Below are 10,822 nucleotides of genomic sequence, written 5' to 3'. Positions count from 1 at the left end.
GCGGCCCGGTCCGGCCCGGCCCGGCCCTGCGGGCCTGGGGGGTCCCCGCCGCCTCGCTGGGGGCGCCCGCACGGCCGTGCCGGCCTGCCCCGGCGCCGGGGCCTGCCCCGGTTCCGTACCCGCCCCGTGCGGCGCCCCCGCTCCCTCCGCCGAGGCTGCTGCCTCCCTTAGGGTGGCATCGGCGCCCTGGGTGCCCGGGCGCGCGCTCCTTTGGGGTGGCTTTCCCCAGGGTCKGTGCCCATTTTGCGTTGGCCGCTGCTGCCGTCTCCCCCAGGGTCTAGTCCCGGTTTACATTGGTCTGCCCAAGGTCTGTGCCCGGTTTATGTTGGCTCCTCCTCAGTTTCTGCCCCGTGTCTCTGCCCTCCAGGGCCCCAGCTGTAGATTTGGACCCTCGTTTCCAGGGGTCGCGCGGCCGTGGCATCCCTGGGTTGTGCTGGAGGAAGGGAGCGGTGGAAAGAGGCGAGCCCCAGGGCTACCACCGTTGCTGGTGGCTTCTTCCCGCTGTGGGGAGTTGTTTTCTTCACCAGTGCTGAGTCTGACTGTTGGGTTGTCGCACGTGTTGAGGTCCATCCCCCCAGCTCCGAGCCAGAGCTCGCCGACTCCTGGAGCCATTTGGTTCAGCACGTTTCTCACCCACCTGGCCTCAATTGCTGCCACTATTTTGAGTGAAYGCAGCTCATTTCTTTCTAGTATTTCCTGTCTCTCCTAAACTCACCTGCATCCCAAAATTCTCATCTTTTTCAGACGCCAAAATGAACAGAAGAGTATCTGAGTGAGGACTCTAATGATGTTCGCTCTTAACTCACATAGAAGCAGCAGGAAGTGGCAAGGTGGGACATTCAGAAGAAAGCCTGACCGCGTTCCCCCAGCAGCTGCGGAAGAGGATGAGGTAGAAATGGAAAGGATAAAGTGCTGACTGTCAGCTAGGACCCGAACAGCTGGACTGGGACTTGTCGCCAGAATTGCGCTGGCTGACAGACATCACTCCTTGAGGCTGGCCTGCTTTGCGTGAGTAAGGTTGCTCACGCACTTCGTTGTTCAAAGGGTGTCCAAGGCACTTGCCTACCTGGCAAGAATTTGTGCGGTGAAAGGATGAGATGGTCCATCGTGATTGTGCTATAAATACAAATTTGGGTCTTGCTGCTCGTATGGTGTGGTACTCACAGTGGTTATATTTTCCTACAATAGCTGCAGTTGTTGACTTAAGTAAACAAAGGATGTGTTCTTAAACATATGCCTCTTGGTGCAGCCTAAAGCATTTTAAGAGTCCACTCCTGACTGTTCCTTGAGAATCTGAAAGGCTAGCCCTTAAATTTTCACATATACAATGTGCAGAAGGTCCCTATAACTGTTCAAATTAGTCACTGTTCCAGCTTTCTTTCATTGCTTACTTTTCTACAGTTGCAGGTGGGACCTTGTCCTTGCAACTGCTGTTATTCTTGCAAATGTGTGGTAATTCACAGCAGCTGGGAAGCTTTCTGAAAAGCTTGAGCAAACTTGAAAAACATTTTGTTTAAAAATCCGTCTGCTTCCTATACATGCCACCAGTGTTTGGGGGAAGGGGTTCAATTATCTTGTTTTGCTCTGTTTTCCCCTGGAGACATCTATCTGAGAAACAGATTGACTAATTTTATCTTTGTATGCCCATTAAATCAATGGGGTAACGCTAGGGATGAATATGGCCCAATGGGTTCTGTAAGAACTCATCTGTTCCTTATTCCACGACCATTTCCTTGCTAATAACAACAGTTTTTAATTACAACGTACAACATCTGTCCAAATATAAAAAGAAGTGATCACAGAGTTCAAACTGTGATCCATTTAAATGGGCATACTTATGGTATAAACTTCCTTGTGTTGCTGATTCAACATTTTGTACCTGTAAAACAGAAAGAATTTCTAGAATGGATTTACTTTTTTTTCTGCCTTCAGCATCAAAAATATGTTAGTCACCCTCACTTTGTCTGCAGGTTAATTGACTTACTAGTATTTGACCTCTCTAAGATAACAGTAGCCCTTTTTCTTAAGATTAATGAAAACTGTGGTTCTGATTCTGCAAATCAGTCCAGTCCATGTGTGCTGAGCACATGAACAATACCATTAACTAAACCAGATAGAATAAAAAGGGTGAACTAGGGAGCCCATGCTAGGCTATTGCTAAGATATAATTCATTAGTTTTGCCCTCTAAGGTTTATATTAACACAAGTTTCACCACTGCAAGATAGTGTTTATATCCAGGGAGAAGGGAATGTTGCTGCTGAAATGAAAGAAAAACGAGGAAGGGGGAGAGAAGAAAGAGCCTGTTTCCTTCCTGTTAAGCTCTGCTGTGCCTATACTTCAGGGTATTATTTATGTGAATGTGTCACTAAACTCTGAAAAAGATTACCGAGAAGTCTTTCTGCTCCCAGTGTCCTGTAGGAAAGGCAGGAATGAAATAATGGTTCATAGGGTTTCTTAGCCAATCGGGAAGCTGTATCAACTGCCACCCACTCTATAATAAAGGCATCCTGTGTTTTTTGCAGGAAGTTCTTTGGGATGAGGAAATTTTGATATGTACAATGTGCAGAAGGCCCCCTAAACTGTCTGAATCAGTCATTGTTCCAGCTTTCTTTCATTACTTACTTTTGTGTGGTTTCCAAGATGGGGCCCTGGTTTATTTATGTTTGGGAAAAAATAAATAAAAAAAATGAGCTGGACAGGGGTTGAATTGGTGATGCAGACTCTTTCCCATTTGGAATGAGCTCTGCTCACATGATTTATTATTTGTAAACACGGACCCTGATGTTGGTCCTGCCTGTTCTGAGATGTTTGCTAGCTGCTCCTTTGCCTCTATCAGATTTCACTTCGTCTTATACTGCTATTCCTCTTGCAGTGCAGTGCTTCTCCATAGAAAGCAGTAAAGTTGTAGGGGCTTCCAATGTGAGGACCACCTCTGGCCACTTACAGAACCGTTAGAGTACAAATTTTGCTCTTACTGGTGTATGTGAAATCAGAGCTGCACAGTGGCATGTACTGGGGATGTACTTATAAAAGTCACTCTTCACCTTCAAGAAGTAATACTTCTGATTATTGTTTTATCAGCACTCCCAAACTTGACCCATGTCCTCTATAAACGTACAGCAAGTCAGTTTCTGGGATGCTTATGAGCTAAAGCCCCATCATGTGAATGACTTCACATGGGCGTTCCTGTCTTTCAGGGTTCTGCCTTTAGTGTACAGCCACTAGACAGAAGTGAGAGGTAAAAGCTAGRTGATGTCCCGTGCTGATCCTTACCCTCCTTCCTTTTGTGTTCCTTSGGCAAGGAGAACCAAACTGCAAAGATTTATCCTAAGCATGCTCAGAGCTGAGCACTTTGCAGTGGGGTGATGCGGGAAGGGTGGGCAGCACACAGTCCTTCTGGAGCATGACAAATGGGCATTGGAAATGGACCTCCATTTGTTTTTTTGGTGATCATCTTTGATCTTCTCCTGTCACTGCTGCACCGGTGCAGAACTGGCAAGGGGCCCTGCAAGCTTTGTAACCCAAGTCATTTTGTTTCATGCCAGTTTTTAATGTAACCAGAATTACATCTGAAATACATACTCTGTAAATTTGCAACAGTATTTATGGTGTTGTGCATCAGTCTAAATTCCTCGCAAAAAAAAAAAAAAGGCAGTAGTGAATGCTAAATCTAGCAGCATTGTTTGACTTTTATTGCTGCTATATTTTTTTTAATGTTCCTATGGCAGATATTTCAATCTACTAAGATTTAGACTGAAAGCCAGCACAGTAAATTAATATTTATTGTCACTACAGAGTTCCTCTATTTGACAAGGTGCAATTGTACTGGTATGTATAGTGTCAAACATATTCCAAACAATCTAGAAATGATAAGGCTCAGGATTCTTCTGGCTTGTTTCTGATCCTCCTTAGAAGTAGGCTTATGCTGTTAGAATTTATTGATGCTCAAATGTCAAGCTGTACAGTTAGGAAGAAAAGGAAGGTGTTGTCCATGTACAAAGTATAGTTAAGTCCGTTTGTATCTTTGTTCTGTCCCCTCCTTCCAAGGATCTCTGTGGAGGATGCTGCATCCCACAGATAATTTTGGTGTGAGTGTGGGTGTTGCACCTAGCAATTCTGCTGCTTCTTTTGGTAAAGCAATAATAAGAGGATGTCTTTCTGTGGCTGCCTTTAAACTTTGTGTTCGGAGCCTGGAGGCCCTGGACTCTCCATTCTGCAATGCAGTGGGGCGTTACACTCCACCACATTGTGCGTAATGCTAAGGAACTGTTCAATTACAATTTGATTTGATTTTGTTCTTTAATTGGGACAGATTGGGATTTGTTCCCATCTGTTCAACAATTCTCAAGCGACTGACTCACAGGAAAATAATATTTGAGCTCTGATACATTTTTTTATGTGCTATACAAGGTATTTAGTCTCTTCCCCTTCAAATGTTAAAGAAGCTGAACCAATGGAAAATGGCTTCACCTGCTTGAGAACGAAGCATGAAGCCCTGGGGGTAGTATTACCTCCTGAGGACCAGCATCTCAGCTAACTTTAGACAACATAATCTGATCCAGCTGTCCTTGCTATCTTAACTTCTCAGGCAATTTATGTTTCTTTGGAGCTGGAAGAGGGAAACTTCACCCCAGAAGCGAAAAGCTAAACCAGTTTTAAGAAATAGCATCTTAGAAAGGAATCACAAAATGTAATGGAGAGGGAAAAGGGCCCTCATTTGAACAAAAGTAGTGTAGTAGGATCTTCCAGTTCTTTAACCTTGCAATAAACTGCAGCCATTCAAGGACTCAACTTTCAGAATAATATTATACTTACTCTTCATATTAGCACTGAAACAAGTAGGCTGTTAAAAAGAGAGAGGAAGAAGCTTAGARGCTATTTAACAGTCCCACTCCTAAAAATGTGTTCAAAGTGGGAAGCAAAAGATCCAAAATCTCTTTCAGATGGCAATGTCTAAAAGAAATATTTGCAGATTGTTGCCATATAAATCATCTCTAAATATTGTTCCTGGGTTTAAATTGACTTTGCAATCCTAGATACATATTCTTAAGATACATTTACTTGAAAAGGCATCAGTATCTGAGGTGAAGAAAGCATCATTTGTATTACATGGCTTCAGKTTTTTTTTTAATTGTCTGTTTTTGTCCTCGTGGACACTTTATTGATATTTTGCATACTATTTGCTTAATCTGGGAATCATTCCTTGTTCCTGGTGTGGAATGTGGGATTTCACAACTCTCTTCTTCARTGACATCATGACATGATTTGCTTGGAACAGAACAGTAATAAATCAGAGTGAGGGGAGTTTACTAGTCCATGTGTAATAAAAGAAAACCATTCAGATAAAATATTTGAGTGGTTGAACTAATTTGGGGATGTTAGGATAGTGAATCATGTTTTTGTGTAAATAAGATAGAGGGTCCTATTTGAATAACAAAGAAACTAATTTCTTAGCAGTGGTTAATGTGAAGGCCTTCACTCCTGAGTGCTTTGGTAGAAGAAATATAGTTTGAGTAGTAGAGAGGAAATTCAATCAGTGAAAAATGCAAAGAGTATTCATTTTCCTTTCTGATGAGGACCTGCTTTTCTTTCCTGATGCAAACATGAACCTTGAGGAAAAGGCTGTGCTGATTGTAGGGCTGGGCGCTTTTTCCCCCTACTGAGCTGTTCTTCCAGTTTACACCTGTTCAGTATCGTTTTAAATTTGAGCTCTCACTAGCAATTGCACTTTCTGCAGAAGAGTCTGGTACTGGCTAAATAGACAGAACTAGTAAGAGTGCTTCTATATGCAATTGCTTCTGGGAATGGCACATTTCTATATTTATGGATGCCTATTACAAGAGCATCTCCATTTGTGGGAAAGGCTCTTCATGCATTGCTTAGCAATGCATATGAAGCTCAGGCTGCCCTTTCCTTTGTGCTCTCTGATGGCCTCCAGGCAGCACCCAGATGTACTTTCAGCATTCAGAATAGAGGAGAATTTGCAAGAAATTGTGCAGAGAAGGAATGAACAAAGATTTCAAAGCTGACTAAATCACTGGAGTTAGGCAGGTTGGATCTGCACAAATGAATACTTGTTTCTGTGCAACAAATGAAATGTATACAAAATGAGGCAAACTGCCTTCCCAAGGATTTTTTTGTAGAAGTAATACACCTTCTAGACAAAGACCAGAGCTCCAATAAAGCAAGAAATAAAGTGTAACATATAACGTGCTTTCATGAGCACACTTCTGATGGATCAAACCAAAAAATCAAGCTACTAGCAGAGAAGTACAAATCAAGGAATGGCCAGGTCAAGTACCATCAGAGAGCTTTTGAGTTGGTATGTCAGATAAGAAAGTATGTGGTAATTGTCAGGATTAATCATTTTTTCCAGTGATTATTGATAGATATATATAGATATTACAGATAAGTTCAACCAATGGTGGAGTAAAATCACAGTGCCTCATCTGTCAGGAGTGAGCTGAGGGCTATTGTGCAGGCATATTGCTAACCAAAGACCATCGAGCAAGCAGTAGTTTCAGATACACTTGGCCAAGTCTGACTCCCTTGCATATTTCTAGTTAGCACCTTATATTAGATTGTTATTTTTATAACCCCATGAAGCATTTCTGGCTTTCTATAGACAYTTACAGTCTAGTGTTACTGCTGCAAAAGACTTGCAATTTAAGTTTATGGTAAGTAGGAAATTTCTTTTGTATAAAGGTTAGTGAAAGCATTAAGCTTGAGTGCAGAGATTATCTCTTGAACAGGTTCCTCCAATATCATTAATGTACACAATATCACAGCGTAGCAGTTAATCTGAGAAAATAGGGAAAAGAAGGACACTGGTAAACCACAGATCTTTGTTTAGTTAGGATAACAATAATCAAAGAACATAAAAGCCGGTTATGACTTTGCCTCCCGCTGCTTCCCTGGCTATTCACACAGTAAGTACAGCCTGGGCTGCCCAAGTACAACCTGAATGAAATCGACAAATAATTCAAGTCATTTTTTTAGAAAATTTGCAGATCGCATCCTTAGACTGTTTTTCTTCATCTCAGCTGCATAAAATAAGATTGTTGTGGCAGTAGCTGCTAATCTTGCAGCCTCAGATGGCTTTGAGTGTTTCTCAATGATGTTATAGTGACTGCCAAGTAGCAGGACTTCATCCAGAATTACAAGTGACCTGGATATGAAAAAAAATATATCCTAAGTCTTGGTCCAGTTGAGGTATTGTGATTCTCAGCCATGACACTTACTTTGTCATCCCAGGAGATGAGTCAGATCAAGTCAAAGCAGTATTTCTATGAGTATTTCTATTTTTGTATGTGTGCTGTAGGATATAGTATTTCTGATGCATCGGTACTTTTATAAAAGTAAGGGTGTTAGTCCTGCTATCCAGAACAAATATTTGGGAATTCAATTATCCTTGTTACTGATACTTCTTTTCATTTCTGTGTAAGTGTTACGTCCTTTACTTCCTACTCTATACTTTTCTATGCATCACTAAGGAGTGTTCATCCTCAGACAACCCCATTGCAGTAGCAGAGGGAGTGATTTGGGAGAGTCTGTCTAGTGCAGCACAGAGCTGCGTGCAGTCCTGCACAGGTATTAGCAGCAGAGAAACCATCTGAGTCCATGCAGGATGCCTCACTAACACATCTTGGTCATTAGCACTATGAAAATGGCCTCATTTGGAGTGAGCTCAGGGCTTTCTGTACACCATTTACCAGGTAGGACTGCCTTTGGAGTATGTGGCTGGTCTTCAGAGTGCCTGAAGCTCCCAGCAGTGCTTCACAATTTGCCTGTCCACACAGTGGAAAAGCTCATGTGGTGGGTGCCTTGGAACAGGTTACTTACTTGTCCTGTGCCTCAACTTGCTTATTTGTGAAATGGTGATACTGATCCTGAGTGCTCCTTTGCAAAACATATTTCCACACCAAGGAAAAGTGCTATGGAAGAGCTCGTTATTCATACAAACAAGCCTTGCCAAAACATCTGCTTGTAGTTCACCAGAATCCTAACACCCAATTAAGCAGGTATAGAATGAGACAAACTGTCTCCTGGCTTTACTGAAATTTCCCCCCTCAGAACAGCAGCAACCTTTAACTCAGGTTTAATATAGCAATGCACGTAATTGTCATCCAAGTACTGGCCTTTGCCCGTGGTGCCAGCATTCCGCTGGAATGACAGTCCTTGCGTGTTGCCGAGAGCAGCTATGGATGACACATCCCCCCCTCTCAAGAGTCTGGAAGCTGTCACCCTCGTGACATTTTGCTACAATCTCAGGAATCAGTGCTCAGGTTAGCACATTACAGATGCGAAAGTGAGAAGGTAGGGAAAACGTCTATTAACATCTGCAGCTAGACTTCAAGATCTCTGGTTATACCAGACCTAATACTGTTTCATTGCAAGGCAGATATCAGAAGAGGAAAGTCCTGGAAGGTACACTGGTAGAGGAAAATCACTATGTTCTTGCTTTGGTTTGTTTCTTTCAAAAAGACTTGAACTCCATGCCTTGTTAGTGGAATTTGTGGTCAGTTATTTTTGCTGTAAATTACATAGAGGGATTTGTCCGTTTTTATTTTAGAAATACAAGTCTCCTCCGGTCTTTGGTTTGATGGAGGGTCTGTAAGGATGACCGGAGAGCTAGTAGGATTATGACATTACCAGATCAAACGATAAAAGATGAGCAATCAAGAAAGAAAGGATTATTTCTTAAATTTCTGGAAACTCACTGTTGCTTGCTATCATCTATTTAATTCAAATATTGGCAAGACGTTTGGTTTGGGAATCTAGATTCAGGTATCTCATCACTTAAAAAAAACCCTCATTCCTACTTTCTATGCTGGCTGAARGAGCAAAGGAATGTATCTTGATAGGCCTCAAGTAACAATTTTTTTCAGCTGAAGTTTCTTTATACATGAAAGTCTTCTTTATACATGAAAAATGTAAAACATATTTGTTCCCTTTACAGATCACCTTTAAATAAACTAAATAAATGTAGCTTTTCTCTACTCAAATTGTCATCTAAGCTAGCCTGGGTAGTTGTAGTTTTTACCCAACTCTTATTTTTGCTGTCTTAAGCACCACTTAAAATATTTTAAGTGTGAAACCAAATAGAGATGACAATTTTCAGTAGGGAGCACTTTGAATAAGGTTGGTTTTAAAGAGTTTTCTTGGCATTAAACGTCTKCTGTCAGTGCCGTTTTCAGCACAGTGCCACAAGCCCTTCCTTACCTGTGGGATGATAACAGGTTTATTGCAGTTGAGAGATGTCTAGTCCATAAACCTTTGCTGGTTTTCCCCTTTTTCTTCCCCTAGTCCAAACATCTGAAAAAGAAAGTAGTGCATAGGAAGGTAGGAGACTAATAGCACTGCTTGGAGCCAAGCGTAATGTATAATACTCTCTAGAGAGGCTGATTCACCACGTTCCTAGCTAAGAGGACAAGCTTTTCTAGCCTTTACTGCAACTTCTGTCCCCAGCCAAATCTGCTATGTTTCTAGATTTTGAGTACCAGTTCCCTACGTGTGAATGTCCTAAGCCAGATGTACTACCAGCGTACCTCAAACTTTACYTCAAAGCGAGCCCCTTGAGATTTCAGTCTTAAACTCCATACATAGCTCTGCCCAATGCACTGGTATTTCTAAGGTGAACCTTGTTACAACATTGACCCCTCACACAGTCCAGAGAATGGCATGTTCATTATCTAGAAGAAGGTATATTAAAAAAAAATCTCACTTGCATTCAACTTGGAAAAATTTCCACTTGATGTGTAGTGTTTCCTGCCAGGAGAATGCAAAGCCTTTTTATCATACTAACCCTTCTCCAAATCCCTGGGCAGTGGCTGATAATGTCTACTTCTTTAATGTACTTCAAAGTGTTTCTTCAAAGCCTTTACTACCTGAATAACACCATCTGRCCTTTATTTTAAGAGATACAGCCAAGCTTGAGAGCAGTGTAGGCCAGTGGAGTAAGGAGCAGTGTCACAGTGTGTCTTGCTTGCAGACCTGCGTGCATCACTTTGACTGATCTGTGTGAGGGTGAAATTGGAAAGGACTTCTAGATCACAGAGAAATGAATTCATGCAGATGTTTGCCCCCTGCTTCTCAGGTAAACAGGCTTATGGGCATTAGCTCATACCAGATAGTTGGGAGGTGGACCTACAGGGAAAGATCAGTCTCCTGCTCCCACACAGCACAAGCCCTTTAGCGCTGAGTGCTCAGGCCACCTAAAGCAATCTGGCTTTTGGATCTCTTGTCCCAGTTCCAGCTGCCCGGTTGCATTGCTCCATCATACCATTCTTCCAGATCATCCTTCTCTGGCTGATGGCCTAACCCCTCGTAGGGAGGGATGTCTCAGAGTGACAGTCAGGCGTGCACAGAAGAGTTGCTGTAGACTCTGACTAAATTTTTTGTTATCCCAGAGCTTGTAGATAAGTGATATTTGCAGTTGACTCCCCTGGGAGTCCACCATCTGCTCTGGTCCCCTTCTCCTCTAGCCAAGAGGACCTAGACTTTGGGTTCAGTGCATTAAGGGAGCTGCAGACCACAGCAGATTCTGAGTCCCTAACCCTGTATGGGGAGAGAAGTTACTTTCCAGAATCGCTCCTTAAATAATTACAGTTTAAATCTAGCCCCAAATACTTTAAAAAAGAAAGACAGTTGGCATTTTCACTTGTGAATTTTCATTCACCTGCAGAAGCACCAGTGTGGATTTCAGGAAAATAAGAGATTGTTATACTTCCGTGAATAATCTATTCACATCAACAAAGGTTGCTAATAAATACTCTGCCTGGGCATTTGGATGGAATTTAATACATCAAGGAGACAAAGCCT

This window comes from Rhea americana, unplaced genomic scaffold (assembly GCF_003343005.1).
Source record: "Rhea americana isolate MKP2758 unplaced genomic scaffold, rheAme1 scaffold_28, whole genome shotgun sequence".
NCBI lineage: Eukaryota > Metazoa > Chordata > Aves > Rheiformes > Rheidae > Rhea > Rhea americana.
The sequence above is the reverse complement of the archived record's forward strand: the minus strand, read 5'-3'. Positions refer to the sequence as shown.